This window comes from Triticum aestivum, chromosome 7B (genome assembly GCF_018294505.1).
Source record: "Triticum aestivum cultivar Chinese Spring chromosome 7B, IWGSC CS RefSeq v2.1, whole genome shotgun sequence".
In the NCBI taxonomy this organism is placed as follows: Eukaryota; Viridiplantae; Streptophyta; class Magnoliopsida; order Poales; family Poaceae; genus Triticum; species Triticum aestivum.
In genome coordinates, this window is record NC_057813.1 from 258,243,885 (window position 1) to 258,259,611 (window position 15,727).

At 46.4% G+C, this 15,727-nt stretch overlaps 1 pseudogene; it reads left to right on the top strand.

Moving 5' to 3' along the window:
- The first annotated feature begins 11,518 nt into the window (after positions 1-11,518).
- LOC123162587 (5-epiaristolochene 1,3-dihydroxylase-like) lies at positions 11,519-14,596 on the top strand (annotated as a pseudogene).
- Positions 14,597-15,727: the final 1,131 nt, after the last annotated feature.

Consider the following 15,727-nt stretch of genomic DNA (forward strand, 5'->3'; position numbering starts at 1 on the left):
CTAGAGGTAATCATTTGGGATAGAACCCCATCGGCTATGACAACGGTGGTCGTGTCCGGTAGGTTTTTTTACCCCCGTACGAGCGTTTTCTCCCCTTGCTCCAGGGCAAGGCGTGTGGAGCGCGGCCGGAGCATCAACAACGGGGCCATGTTCCTCCACTGCGCGCATCACGAGGAGCATGGATGCAGCGGTGAGGGCCATGCTTCCTCACTCGCCAGAGTGGTTGGGAAACCCTAAAGTATAAGGGCGAAGTAACCTAGCAATAGGTATTCACTTAGTAGAGAAAAAATGTTTATCGAATCAGAAGGAGCTCTTGCGGGCACCTCCACTCAAAACACAATACATACTTGCCCCCAACACTTCAAGAAGGTTGCTCGGCTTCTTCTCCTACTAGTTACAAGATTAGATTACATGGTATGATAGGAATTGATAGATAGGTAAAAAAATAGTATGATACAACAATGTAAAGTATTTTTCATGATGTTTATAGTAAAGGAAATAATCCCCTGGGGCCACTAGTGGCATCTGTCCAAGCAGACAAGTGTGATGTGGTGAACAAATTACAGTTGGGCAGCGATTAAATTGCAATACTTATATTTATAACTATGATCATTCAAGGTATAATTTCATATAGACATAACGTCTGTGATATGTCCTAACAAACATTATGGGACAAAAATATCTTGTTGAAATCCAAGTACTAGAAAATAAGTAGGGTATTTGATCTTACCACACAAGACTTTAACATCTCTCACAATCCCAAGCGGTGAAATGATATCCCTATTTGCAAGCTTAATGGTAACATCAATCTCTTCTAGTTCAACGGGTGAAATGTCATGCATAACTTCTTGATAGAGAGAAAGAAATACACTTATACTAGCACCCATATCACATAAACCATGATAGCAATGATCTCCAATCTTAATCGAAATAATAGGCATTGCCAACAACTTTCTTATTTTTATCTAACTTATCTTATTCATTTATGTTAGGTTTAGCAATTTTAGCAGCCTCATCACACAAATAAACAACTTGTCCATCAATACTCGATAACGTGTTGTATGGACATGGTGACTGGTGGCTTGATTTTCGCAGTCCAAGCATTTTCGGATAGAGCCTCTTTGACTTTTCAGTTCTTTCTTAAGGATGCCTCGTAGATAAGCAGCACAATGTTCATGGTTTTCCGCCCAAGCCCAAGAAGCCAAGGGGAGCTCCAAAATGGTGTTCTAGCATCGTCCCCAGCAGTGATGGTGGTGGAGGCATAAGAAAAATTTGAGGTCCTCCTCGTTGCATGAGTTTCCCCTACACACACAACTTGTTGGGCTCTTTGCACTCAAACCAAGGCCAATGAAGCCTAAGAGCATGCGTTGGCATTGATCACACCAAGCCCACCATACTCAGTTGGTCGACACACCACTTCCTAAATAATCTTGCATTTGGCCCCAGTTGTCTTCTCTGATGCGGACCCAATAAAAGCCCGCCCAATTTTACTAATGTCCTGCAGAATAACAGATGGTACTATGAACAACATGATGAAGTAGATATCTTGGGAGGTGAGCACAAACTTGACCAGGGCCGTGCGACCAATGAATGTTATGTTTTGACCCTCTCAAATGACAAGCTTTCTGGCAACCTTTTCCACAAGGTATTGAAGATCCATCTTTTTTAGACATCAAATGAATAAAGGGAGCCCCAAGTAGCGCATTGAGAAAAAAGCGTTGGAAGCCGACAAAACTTGGCAAGATGTGGTCAAGGTGAATATTGTTTAATCGAATGAGAACCACCGTGCTCTCATAGAAATTTGTGCATATGCCCGTGACCTCTCCAAAGCCTCTCAGTTATAGAGCCATAAAAACGGGGACATCATCGGTATAAGAGCATCTCCACTCGTTCGCCCCCAGCGCACCCGAAAATTGAGATGTGGCCTATGTGCCGGTGTTTTTTTTTTGCCCTGGGGGCAATCCAGTTCCCAGCCGCGCCCCAGGCTTTGGCCCCAAGACGCGCATAAGTTCAAACTTGTCTTTCACGCTACCAAAAAAACACCACAAGTTCGGCGATCACCATGCCACAGTTCGATGATCAAACATAGACAAAAGTTTGGCGTTCAAAAAGAAGGACGTGTAGACAAAGGAGTGCATCAAATGACGGGCTCCTTCGGCGTGGGACTGGCTGCCGTCTGTGTGCTCAGCGTCGGCATGCTTCGGTGCTAGGGCTGGTCGGCCTTGACGAGGATTCTGTGCTTGGCGTCGGCGTGGCTTCATCACTCAGTCTGGGCATCGGCATTGGGGTCGGCACGGGCGTAGGCAGAGTGGTCGATGGCATCTGGTTCAAGATGAGGCCGCGCTCTGCTAAGTACCACTCCTTGACCTGCTCGTCCATCGTCGACATGTCCGCTGATGTCTACTACACAACCTTCTTCTTATAGACGTTGTTGGGCCTTCAAGTGCGGAGATTTGTAGGACAGTAGCAAATTTCCCTCAAGTGGATGACCTAAGGTTTATCAATCCGTGGGAGGCGTAGGATGAAGATGGTCTCTCTTAAGCAACCCTGCAACCAAATAACAAAGAGTCTCCTGTGTCCCCAACACACCCAATACAATGGTAAATTGTATAGGTGCACTAGTTCGGCGAAGAGATGGTGATACAAGTGCAATATGGATGATAGATGTAGGTTTTTGTAATATGAAAATATAAAAACAGCAAGGCAACTAGTAATAAAAGTGAGCGTAAATGGTATTGCAATGCTTCGAAACAAGGCCTAGGGTTCATACTTTCACTAGTGCAAGTTCTCTCAACAAGGATAACATAATTGGATCATATAAAAATCCCTCAACGTGCAACAAAGAGTCACTCCAAATTCACTAATAGCAGAGAACAAATGAAGAGATTATTGTAGGGTACGAAACCACCTCAAAGTTATTCTTTCCGATCAATCAACTAGGCTATTCCTATAAGTGTCGCAAACACCCCTAGAGTTCGTAGTAAAATAACACATTAAGACACACATCAATCAAAACCCTAATGTCACCTAGATACTCCAATGTCACCTCAGGTATCCGCGGGGTTGATTATACGATATGCATCACACAATCTCAGATTCATCTATTCAAACCAACACAAAGAACTTCAAAGAGTTCCCCAAAGTTTCTATGGGAGAGTCAAGATGAAAACATGTGCCAACCCCTATGCATAGATTCCCAAGGTCACGGAACCCGCAAGTTGATCACCAAAACATACATCAAGTGAATCAATAGAATACCCCATTGTCACCACGGGTATCCCACGCAAGACATACATCAAGTGTTCTCAAATCCTTAAAGACTCAATCCCATAAGATAACTTCAAAGGGAAAACTCGATACATTACAAGAGGTAGAGGGGGAGGAACATCATAAGATCCAACTATAATAGCAAAGCTTACGATACATCAAGATCGTGCTAAATCAAGAACACGAGAGAGAGAGAGAGAGAGATCAAGCACATAGCTACTGGTACATACCCTTAGCCCTGAGGGTGAACTACTCCCTCCTCGTTATGGAGAGCACTGGGATGATGAATATGGCCACCGGTGATGGATCCCCCCTCCGACAGGGTGCCGAAATAGGGTCCCGAATGGTTTTTCGTGGCTACAGAGGCTTGCGGCGGCGGAATTCTAGATCTAGGTTTCTTTTCGGGGGTTTCTGTATTTATAGGAATTTTTGACGTCGGTCTCACGTCAGGGGGGGTCTCCGAGTCATACACGAGATAGGGGGCGCGCCCAGGGGGGTAGGGCGCCCTCCACCCTCGTGGATGGCTCGGGACTCTTCTGGCCCAACTCTTTTACTTCGGGGGCTTCTTTTGGTCCATAAAAAATCCGCAAAAATTGGCAGGTCAATTGGACTCCGTTTGGTATTCCTTTTCTGTAAATCTCAAAAACAAGGAAAAACAGAAACTGGCACTGGGCTCTAGGTTAATAGGTCAGTCCAAAAAATCATATAAAATAGCATATAAATGCATATAAAACATCCAAGATGGATAATGTAATAGTGTGGAACAATCAAAAATTATAGATACGTTGGAGACGTATCATCCGCCCCCATCAAGAATGCCAAGTCGGTGTTCCTCTTCTTCACGATGACGTTGGTCCGGAGTAGGTCAAGCTTGGCGGCGCTGCTTGTCATCAACGCCGACCACCGCACGTCGGATTTCTCTTTCCTCCTTGCGATGTTGTTCTTGGCGTCGGTGATGCACTGCTCGATCGATGGTTGCAGCCGCTCGGCAGCCGGTGCCGCGTCCCTCGCCGTCTTGGCTCTTTTGTTGCCATCAGGGCGCCCATCCGCCGCCCTCGAGGCGAGCGCATCCGGCTTGTACGTCTCCTTGGCCTTGGCGAGGGTGAGTCGGACCTCCCTCCACTTCTCGCATGACTTGATCTGGGAGAACACGTGAAGGAACTTGAACTCTTGGTCGTTGTTGTCCTGGCGGTACATGTTGAACATCCGAACCATCTGCGCAGCCGAAGAACAAGTGTCAGCAACGTACACGACGAAAGAGGTGAGCCGACGGCTGGACATACCTGACCCTCAATGTTGGCGCCACTTTCCGGGCGAGCCGCGATATCCTCGACGATCCCATGCCATTTGTTGCAAGCTGCCTGGATAATTGCCCAATGGTTCGACATGGCCTTTTCACCACGCTGCATGTGGATGGTGGCGAAGTAGGGGTCGACCAGCTTGCGCTCATCGAACGCCGACTTGACCGTCTCCAGTATGTGTCGGCCTTCTGGTTCACGCCGGTGATCGGGTCAATGCTGACGGTCTTCCATGCTTCGGTGAGGCACTCGTCTTCTCTGGACGTCCACTTGACGTGCGGCTCGCCCGGCCTAGCATTGCCCCCCCCCCACTTCTTCTTTGTCCCTTTCCTCACCAGGGCCGACTCCATCTCCTCCTCCTCTTCCTTCTCCCTCCTCTTCGGCGTCATCGAGCTCGTCGTCCATGTCGACGATGGGTTGCATTGTGTCATCTTGCGTGTGGAACGCGGGGTAGGAGGCGGAGGCGACCAAGCTGCTTGTGATGATCTCATCCATGTCGGTGGTGGTCGCATCGGGGTTACCGAAATGTGGCGTCGAGGCTTGTGAGAAGGGTAGGGAGCCCCGGCGCAGAGAAGGCGTCGACGATGCTAAGTACGCCGGCGGCGAGTACTATACCGGGTGTGGAGGCCGACGAACGCGGGCGAGGGAGTGCGCTGGTCGGGGTTCAGGCCGGAGGATGAGGCACGTGGCAGAGCGTCATGTGGGAAGGTGATGTTGGGGTTGAATCCACCATGTGCGTCGTCGTCGGAGTAGCCAGGCGAGGGTGCGTACCCCCAGGGTGGCGGCTGTGGCGAGAGGTTGGCTAGTGACGCGACACTCTGTTGGCTCCACGTAGCTTGCGGGCAGGGTGGATTCATCATCCCCGCGCGAGACGCCTCTGCCTGCTCCGCCGCCGCCGTCGGTACCGCCGACGTGGCTGCGTCCATGGCCTTCTTCGCGTTGAGCCTGTTCCGCCGGTCGGTGGTGACAGCCTCCCGGCGCTGAACCTCCACCCTCGACTCGGCGTTGGACACGCCTGGTGGTTTTGCCATCGGCGCCCTCGGCTTCCTCTGTTTCGGCTGGGTGGAATCGGCAGTAACATCGGAGCGAGGGGCCGAATACTTCTTCGGCGGGATGGCGGTATGGCGGCCGGATGGCGGGGAGCGGGAGGAGAATGGCCGGAGTGGCAAGGCAGAAGGGGGAAGCAATGAGGAAATGAAGGGAAAGGAAGGGAAACGGCGGGAAAAGGCCCGTCTATCGCCGATAGAGCGGGCCCACGCACATTTTCGCTTCGGCCGGCGCCACCAGGCGCCCCACAGGGGGTTGGGTTCGGTTCGAGTTCGCCGGCTATTATTTCGGCCCAAACCGGCGACAAACAAGGACCTGGGGGCGCGACTGGACCTTTTTTCGCTGCCGGCGCTAGAAAAGGGGCCCTGGCGGGCTGTTGGGGGCGTGGCTGGAGATGCTCTAAGAAGATCTCCAGCAGGCGCATAAAAGTTTCATGCACGGAAATAGTTTTAGCGCGCCACTGTAGCACTTTTAGCGTGCCCGGGCCCAACATTAGTTTAGCAGATGCCAAAAATGCGCGCCCAAAAAACACGTAGTGCAAATTTTAAACTATGCGCAATCCGTCGCCCCAAATTTGCTTCTGATAGGGCTGTTACGCGTGCACTATTTTATAGTTTCTACTGGAGCTGTCAGGCGTCCAAAAAACACGAATTTTTACGCGCGGAATAATTTTTGTGCGCTTGTTGGAGATGGTGTGAGGTTCGCACTACGGCTCCCCTACCACGAATCTTGTCAAGAAGGGTTCGCAAGACACAAACATGGTGCGACACGTGCAACCCCACGCGTATGAAGGACGAGGGGACCTGGACCTGGACTATACCTGGCCATACCTCGGGCCGGGTCTAGCCAAGCCCGACGCAAAAAACCCAGGCTCGTGCCCGGCCCGGCCCAGCCATCGGGCCTATTTTCTTGGCCTGAGCCCGGCCCGAACACATAAAAGCCCGTCGGGCTACGGACGGGCCCGGCCCAACCTTCAGAAAAACGCATAAATGACGGGTCCAGGCCCGGCCAGGCCCGGCCTTCGAGCTCAAAATCTAGGCCCGAGTCCGGTCCAGGGACCGGGCCAGGCTTCCCATGGCCATGTATAACCTGGACCTCCTACGGCGGCAATCCAGGCGCCGCGCGGTATGGCATATTCGTCCTACAGTACACAAAAGCTAAAATGCTCCAGGTCGATAGACCTCCCGGGCCCATTCGGTCACCGGCCAGAACCTGTTAATGTTCGTTCCGTGTCCGGTGCCCATAACATTCCACCGGAATCGGAATACATACATACTCTACAAAGGAGTCACGTGCCAAAGCATGGGCTCCTCAGACCTCGATCGATCCACCTCCCAGAAACAACATTACCGCATTTCAATCACCCAATTTTACATCTACTGCCTATCAATCAGACATGACGTCATGAACTTAATGTAAAGAATATGCTCCCTCCGTAACGCTTTCATATTTCTTTACATAGGAAATAGGAAGTACAACTTTTACACTCTTTCAAGACTAAATGCATTGCCCTACATACTACTTCTCCCTTCCAAATTACTTGTTGCAGAAATGAATAATTTCAATTTCAAACGAAGGTAGTATTTCAAACGAATGGAGTACAAAATTGATATTGTTTTATTAAGGGGAACAGAAATGATATTGTTAGCGGCATCTCCAACAGCGACCCGCAAACTGGACACCTTTTTCGTGCGCGGACCGAGGGACCAGTCCACGGACACTGATGCACAACGGGACTTCCAAAGCTAGCCACATGCGTCCAATTGCATTTCAACGCCCGTTGAAATTTAATGAAATTGAACAATGCACATTTGAACAACTTGACGATATTCAATCATATTTGAATAACCTTTACATAAAACCGGATGATTTCGACATACTTGAACTAGACCGGACTCTAAACATAGCCTAAAATAACCGCCGACGCCCATTCCCCATGTCCGGCCAGCCATGAGCCCGGAAAATGGAACTCTGCCTCCGCAGCCTGCTTGCAGCTAATCAATCAACGGTGGTGAGCCGACCAAGCTTGCCTTCAACAGGAGGGGAGGAGTGGTGGCTCCTGAGACCCGTGCACCGGCGGCCTCACATACTCTACCCTTCCTAGTTGCCGCTGGTGCCCGTGGACGTGTCGGCTTCATGGTCGTGACGGCGGGGTGCGACCATGGTGGTGCTGGCGTCCTCGTCCTTGTGCTCACTCTTGCCGTACATTTCATCAGTCGCCTCGTCAATCTCCGCTTGATGGAGGCGGTTTCCAACTCCGAGGTGGTAACGCCAGCGGTCGCGGCGGATGTCGCGGGCGGTGTGACAGGAGTCGAGAAGCGCCTCCTGCTCAGGCACGTCCACGTCTGGCGTGATGGTGTGGCGGCACTGCTACTCTGCTCGTTGAGGAGGCGGAGGTTGTACTATGGTCCACCTGCGTATGTGGGAACACGGCCAACCGCTCTTCCAACACCATCTCGGTGTAGTGCGCAGAACCCCCGCCCATGGTGATGCCGTCATTGGCCAACGAGGACGAAGGCGCTGGCTCATGTCGACCGCCTCTTCCATTGGCGTGTTCGCAACGTTGGCCTTCGCCTGCATGTCGGCCTGCCAACGGCTACAATGGCGGCGATCTCCAACTTCCGCTCAAAACCTTAGCTTCTTATGCTAAGGGTGAAAGTGGTTAGGATAGCTTATGAACAAAACTATTTTTGAATCCCAAAGTACAAAATGTTAAGAGATTATGACATCCATCCACAATCCAATCCATATCCGACTTAGATTGATATGATATGGTATAGATAAGGTACTACTTCATATGTTTCTTTTTATTTCGCATATTAGTTTAGTTTTAAGTCAAAATTTCTGAAGTTTGACCAAGTTTATTGTAAAAAGATCGACATTGACAATACCAAATCAATATTGTTAGATTCACCATGGAATATATATTGCATATTCTTTTATTTAGTATTTTATATGTCGATTTTCTTAGTATATACTATAGTTTGGTAAGATTTCATAAAAGTTTGACTTACAACAAAGCTGATATGTGAAGTAAGAAGAAACCGATGGAGTGGTAATATACAATTATGCAAGATAATCCATTTTAGCCGGATAATCTGATGTTGTAAATACCATTATCCAATTTATTGATAAAACTTGAAGTATTAACTAGCAGTATGTGAATGTTGATTTTCTTATCAGACATGCTTGTTAGTTGTTAGTTTAGATTATTTTGGTCCTTTTAAGGCTCTATGTGTGCTTAAAGTTCATAAGTACTAATAATCATTCATTTGTTTACATATGATTTTAGTTGAGAACATGTATATATGCATATGTTATATTTCCGTTTCTGATCAGAGTCTCGCCTGTTACCATACTACGTTCAAATCCGCCATAATCTGGTATTCCAACCTGTATCTGCACCGCATTCAACCCGCTTTCAAGTCCGATAGAAAAAAAATGATATAGTATGAGCATTATTCGTCGGGCTCATCTAATTAGCCTCGTATTAAGTTTTTTCTCGTGGTTTTCTGTTATGTGTTTGAAACATGCATATATATGAATATATCAATTCGATTTTGCTATTTCTGTACAAATCATTCTTCTTGTGATGTCTGCGTCCGCTGTATCTTATTAAGGATGGCAATTTATCCATGAGCATGCATATTCCGTTTGCATGGGTGGATCATGGATAGATTTTTGTGTCCATCGACAGTGAGGGAACCTACCCTTTTTAGGGAAGCAGGAACCCCACCTAACTAGGTGGTTGAACATTAGTACAATTTTGGGGTCCTCCTATCCTTCACGATTAAAAACTACTAGTTTCCTACGGATGGTGTTCACTTGGCTATGGTTTACTCATCCGTTCTTTGCTTTGAAGGAAAAAAGGTGGAAAAGTCAGTTGCTCAATTTTTTTGCCCTTTTTAACGTTATTTAGAAAATCTTGTCAAAAACTAGTTAAAAGTATATAATTATTTTATTATATTCAATAAAGTGCTCATGTGGTATACAAATGTTTGTGGACTTCGAAAACATATTCACGAGTTAAAAAAATCTTCATGAATTTTGGAAAATAGTCATAGACTATAAACTATTCATGATTTTAAAAATGCTTACAAAATTTAAAAAATGTCAAAAAAAATAAATAAATGTTTAAGAAAAAAATTTAAATTGTTCACAGATAAAAAATATTCACTAATTTTAACATTTTCATGAATTTTAAATAATAAAATAAATAAAGAAAAAACAGGGCAACGAAAGAACAGAAAAAAAAACCAAAAACCAATAAGAGGAAATACACTTAGAGAAGCTAAAGAAACCCGTTGTATCACCAGTGTGTAGATGGGCCGGGCCACGCGGTCGCCCCTAATCCACCACTATGATTGATGATATGCATGAAACCTTCGCATGAAACTATTCTTCGCAGCGAGCGAAGAATGTATGATATTCCACAATTTTGTGCTCTTGGATATGCATGAAACCTTATCCGACTATCTTATACTCCCTCCGTTCCCAAATACTTGTCTTTCTAGGCATTTTAAATGAACTCAATATACGGATGTATGTAGACATATTTTAAAGTGTAGATTCACTCATTTTGCGCCGTATGTAGTCACTTGTTGAAATCTCTAGAAAGACAAGTATTTAGGAACGGAGGGAGTAGGTGCCATATATATATAAACCCTAAGCTACCGAGTATCTATAAGTTTCAAAGTTCTAGAAGGCCAGACCATAGTCCACCTCCACGGCTCCACCCTCAGCCGCACTCCCCCAACAGTACTCCACCCCCATCCTCCTTCCGATCACCAATTCCCCAACCCTAGAAATCTCTTCGTTGGCACCTACACTACACGTGGAGCTGGCAACTACGCCACCACCCTTCATTATTATGTTGATCTCGCTGATGGGTAGAGTATGGGCATGTGCATGATTTTACCCTAGATGGGCAGGGTATAGGTAGGATTTTGTGGCATTGAAAAACATGGGTATGTATTGTTGTGCTCGTAGTGACCACCCATACCGTACCGTACCCATTGCATCCTTACCAACCCTAGTGCCTAGTCCCTACTGATTTGCTCTCCATCCTCAGAGCAATTAGAGTAGATTGAAAAAGGAATCGCAGGCGACAGGCTGACCGGCTCTATATTTTCCTAGGCCCAGCCCCACCCTTCTCAAATGTAGTCCTCTTCACGTGCTCGGACACTTTCCATCCCATCATCTATGAGTCGTCATTTTTCTCAAAAAAATAAAATAAAATTATGAGTCGTCATAGTTGGAGAAAGATTCGTCCGCATACGGGTGTAGCGCTCAGGCCTCCGCGGGTGCTCCTTAATTAACCGAGCCACACAGGGCCTCAAAGGTTTATTCTGATTGTGATTGGCCTCTCTGCTTTATATAGTTCATTCATGCATGACAACAGTTGAACCAAGGAATCACCTTACACATGTGCATGTGATTGATGAAATGCCTATGCCATACCATTCTCATGCTGCAGCCTGGGAGAGCAAAGTTGTAGAGTAGCGGACATTTAATTACATACTTTGGTTGTTGATTATTGAACTAAGTACTGGCTATGATCGCCATTGTCTTACATGATTGTCTTTTATTTTCTCCAGCGATCTTCCTCCCTCTCTGTCTCCGCACGGAGGTGATTATTTTGCATCAAAGCAGCTGATGGCAGGCTATATACATAACCGGACGTTATATCATACCCCTCCGCTTCCAAAATAAAAATAACTGTCTCAGTTTTATACTAACTGTAGTACAAAATTACATTAAGATCGGGACACTTAATTTAGAAGGGAGGGGGTATATATATTCCCTTTTAATTCCAACGGACCACGACATAGGTGACCATCAAAGTCCATCCCTACTGTATTTGTTTCTACTACTCAACAGCTATCATATTTTACTAGTTTGGCTTGACGATATGATGCTCCAGAGTTGCATACATGCCAACCAAACTTCGAGGCCGTCACTTACTAGTAGTACATACATATAAAGCACATCACGTCTCTGCAAGGTGCAAGCCAACAAGCTGCCTGCCATGGAGGGGTGGTTAAGCTTGTGTTTCATAGCCGGATCCACGCTACTGGCAATTTGGTTTCTCGAGCTCTCCCGTCGCAGGAACAACCCCAATAAGAAGCTGCCTCCAGGCCCATGGACTCTCCCCATCGTCGGCAGCCTCCTCCACGTCGTTGGCGCCTTCCCGCACCGCACCATTGCAGAGCTGTCTCGCCGGCACGGGCCGCTGATGCACCTCAGGCTAGGCGAAGTCGCCACCATGGTGGTCTCTAGCGCCGAGGTGGCGGCGCTGGTCTTGAAGACCAACGACCTTACGTTCGCGGACCGGCCGCGCACCGTGACGCAGGACATCTTCGGCAGCGGCGGCAAGGACATCGCCTTCGCCCCCTACGGCGACGCGTGGCGCCAGATGCGCAAGGTGTGCGTCATGGAGATCCTCGGCTCCAAGCAGGCGAGGCGCATGGAGCGCGTCAGGACCGAGGAGATCGGCAACCTCCTTCGCTCCATCGTCAGCGCCTCGGCCGGCGGCGGCGCCGGCGCTACGGTTAACGTCAGCGAGAAGGTGGCGATGCTTAGCAACGATGTCGTTTCGCGGGCGGTTTTCGGCGGCAAGGTCGCGCAGCGGGACAAGTACATCCGCGAGTTGGGCGAGGCCATGGAGCTCGTCACCGGCTTCTGCCTCGTCGACATCTTCCCCTCGTCGCGGCTGGTGCGGTGGCTTAGCAGCGTCGAGAGGCGAATGAGGAGGAGCTACGGCCGTATGCAGAGCATCATCGCTGACATCCTCGACGAGCGCAAGGCCGCACGAGCTGCCGGCGATGGCTCCTGCAGCACCGACGATGAGGACCTGCTGGAAGTGCTGCTCAGGCTCCAAGCCGAGGACTCGTTGGAATTCCCTCTAACCACAGAGATTATAGGCGCCGTCATGTTTGTAAGTACTCCTACTTTACAAGCCGAGTAGTATCTATCTATTCCCCCCCTATTATAAAGTAGTACTAATAACTAACTAAAACACAATTAACACAATACAACAGAAATGAAAATATGCTCTTGGAACTCCAAGAAAACACAGAAGTATTAGGTTGCCGATTTACTGACCATCTCTCTACCAGCATATCACTTTCTTTCTTATCTATCTATCTATCTATTTATTTTTCTATTATATATTAACCAAAAACAGAATACAATCTCTCATTTACTTTAAAAATATATAAAGATATCCCGCAAACATACAGATAAGGTTATGTCATCTATTCCTTTCTTTGGTCTTCCCATAGGGCAACTTCGACGCGGATCATCAGTTCGCCTCAAATGTTTGAATCGGACAGTTCAGATAATTTTTGTTATCAACGATGGTCACCAATCTTGAGAGAGGTTTGGGGGAGTCTGGATGTCCACCACGTCTGACTCCGACACCCCGGGATACCCCACCCGGAGCCACCCCTCCCTCCCACTCTGACCCTCCCCTTGTGCTCTGTATCTGCACCCTTGGAGGCCACTGCCACCGATGTACCACCCCGGCTGCCACCCAGGCCTTGCCGAACCTCCGCCTTCGATCGCGCCGCTCTCTTTGGACTATGATGTCATTCCACCCTGGATCCAACCTCAACCCAGGTATCCTTCGCCCCCTGCCAACGCCATCCAGGGAGGACACCATGACTGACAAGTGTCCGGCCAAATGGCATTGCCATTTTTTTCTCATTGTTTACTTTGAAACAAACACGATGACAACGTACTCGGTGAAGGAGGATAAATTGTTGTGTGAGACATGGTTGGCCAGGAGTGTGGAGTTTTAAGGCATGAGCTAAATGCCCTGAAATTTTGGTAACGTGTGCATGTTTGGTTCAATGAGCACAAGCACTACACGCCCTACAACATGAAAGTCAATATAAATCATGATCCAACATGACACATAAATATATAGAAAAGAATACACACCTAACTCTTAAACAAGTTATGTGGAAGTTATCCTTGTCTTGGCCCTTGGCAAATATACTATATAGCATAGTATTGATAATATAACATTGTGGGCGCTATTGGCTTTAAATTCCACTTCAATATGTATAATTTATAATTGTACATGTCATGATCATCATTTTAGGACATGTTTGCTGGTGGTACGGATACCACCACAACCATTTTGGAGTGGGCTATGTCGGAACTCGTGAACAATCCCGAAGCCATGACTAAAGCACAACTAGAGGTCCGAGAGGTGCTTGGTGAAGACCAAGCTATCATTACCAATTGTGACATTGCTAAACTCCCCTACATGAGGATGGTCATCAAGGAGGTTCTGAGGTTGCATCCACCCATTCCTCTAGTCCCCCGCATGGCTAGAGATGATTGCAATATTATGGGTTATGACATGCTTAAAGGCACCAATGTATTAGTTAATGTCTTCGCAATTTCCAGTCAAGATATTGGGAAAAGCCTGAAGAGTTTAAGCCCGAGAGATTTGAGAACAACAATATGGATTATAATGTGACATATTTTGAATTTATTCCCTTTGGGGCTGGGCGGCGACAGTGCCCTGGGATGTTTTTTGGCATGTCGACAGTGCACATCACATTGGCAAACATGTTGTATCACTTCAATTGGATGCTTCCTGAAGGGGCTTGTCTGACTTCATTTGACATGTCTGAAAAATTTGGATTAATAATAAGACGAAGATATGACCTGCAGCTCAGAGCTATTCCACGGGTGGACGTCAAAGATATATTGTTGAAGTGACGCAAACAACATGGTATCTATCTTGTGATGTATGTTCAGATATATTCCTTTTAGCGTATGAATTTATTACATTGTATCTTTGCACATTAGAATAAGAAAAGCTCGTTGGGACTGTACTACTTTTCACAAATTGCATTACTTTGTACTACAGAGCATAGATATCTTAATTGTACTAGTTTTGTGTTTGTGAACATTTGAATGATGCAATATGCATATGGAAGTAACATGGTCTTTTATTTGATCTGACACATATGATTTGTTTACCAAAGCATACATGTGTGCATTTTTTACTGGACGAAAATGTCTTTTGATTTATGGTCACATTTACTAAGTCGTTAGTGTATATATCCAACAAAGCGTGTGAACAAATTGTGAATTACTTTTTTCATGGATTGTATCGCCCTGAGAGCGGTAGAAATCATCTCCTTATTTTTTGGCCTTACATATATTATGTGTGAGATCCTTAGATCCAAGATTGTCATGGTTTATTACATTATAAATGTTTTAATTGAGGGGTGCTTGATTGATCTCTGACTTTGAAAAGAAGCCTTTGGTAGTCCATCGTGGACTACCTACAACGAGTAAGTTGTAAGTTTATTTTAGCAGTTATGGTTATGTATGCAAATATTAAAATGTCGTTGAAATGTTGAGGATTTGTTCATATGTTAGTAGGGAGTATCTAGGAAAAATAACGAGCCCTTATTGGGTTCTTAATCAAATAAGAAAAAGCCATCTTATATATCCACGTAACCTCAATTATTGATAGCCGCCGACTGAAATTGTCTGACATCAGCAAGTCATGTATGTACTAGTAATTTACTAATTTGCATTAATCCTTCAATGCAAAAAAAGTCACCTCATAAAGTCATGTATGTCGGGGGGGGGGGGGGGGGCGGGATGAAATCATGCATGTCAGTCACAAGTTAATTTTTGGTTGTCATTGACGGTAGATGTGTTGGGTTCTTGGAGCAAAAATATCGGCTTTGCTACACGTACATGATGTTACAGGGAAGAGGAGGTTATATGGTGACATGGCAGTTTTAATTGGTCATTAGCAGCGGCACGAGCCCACCCCCACTGAAATCAGGGAGGGGAATGTTTAGAAAGTTTGGAAGGAGCTTGTAGAACTCCTGTAAAAGCATGTACGCCTAGCATTTTTGCAAAAATATATAGATCATGCTTTTTTTTTGCTAAAAGATGGTGTCATGTTAAGTTCAATTCAAAAGTTTTTTCATACATACTTTTGTCACATATTCATAGTTTTATTATCTTACACTGAGAATACTCATACACCTTTCTTATTTATTTTAGTTCTTTGTAAGTACCTATTTATGGAATTTTTAACATGATTCCTGCGGCAATAGAAGGGGCATCATCTA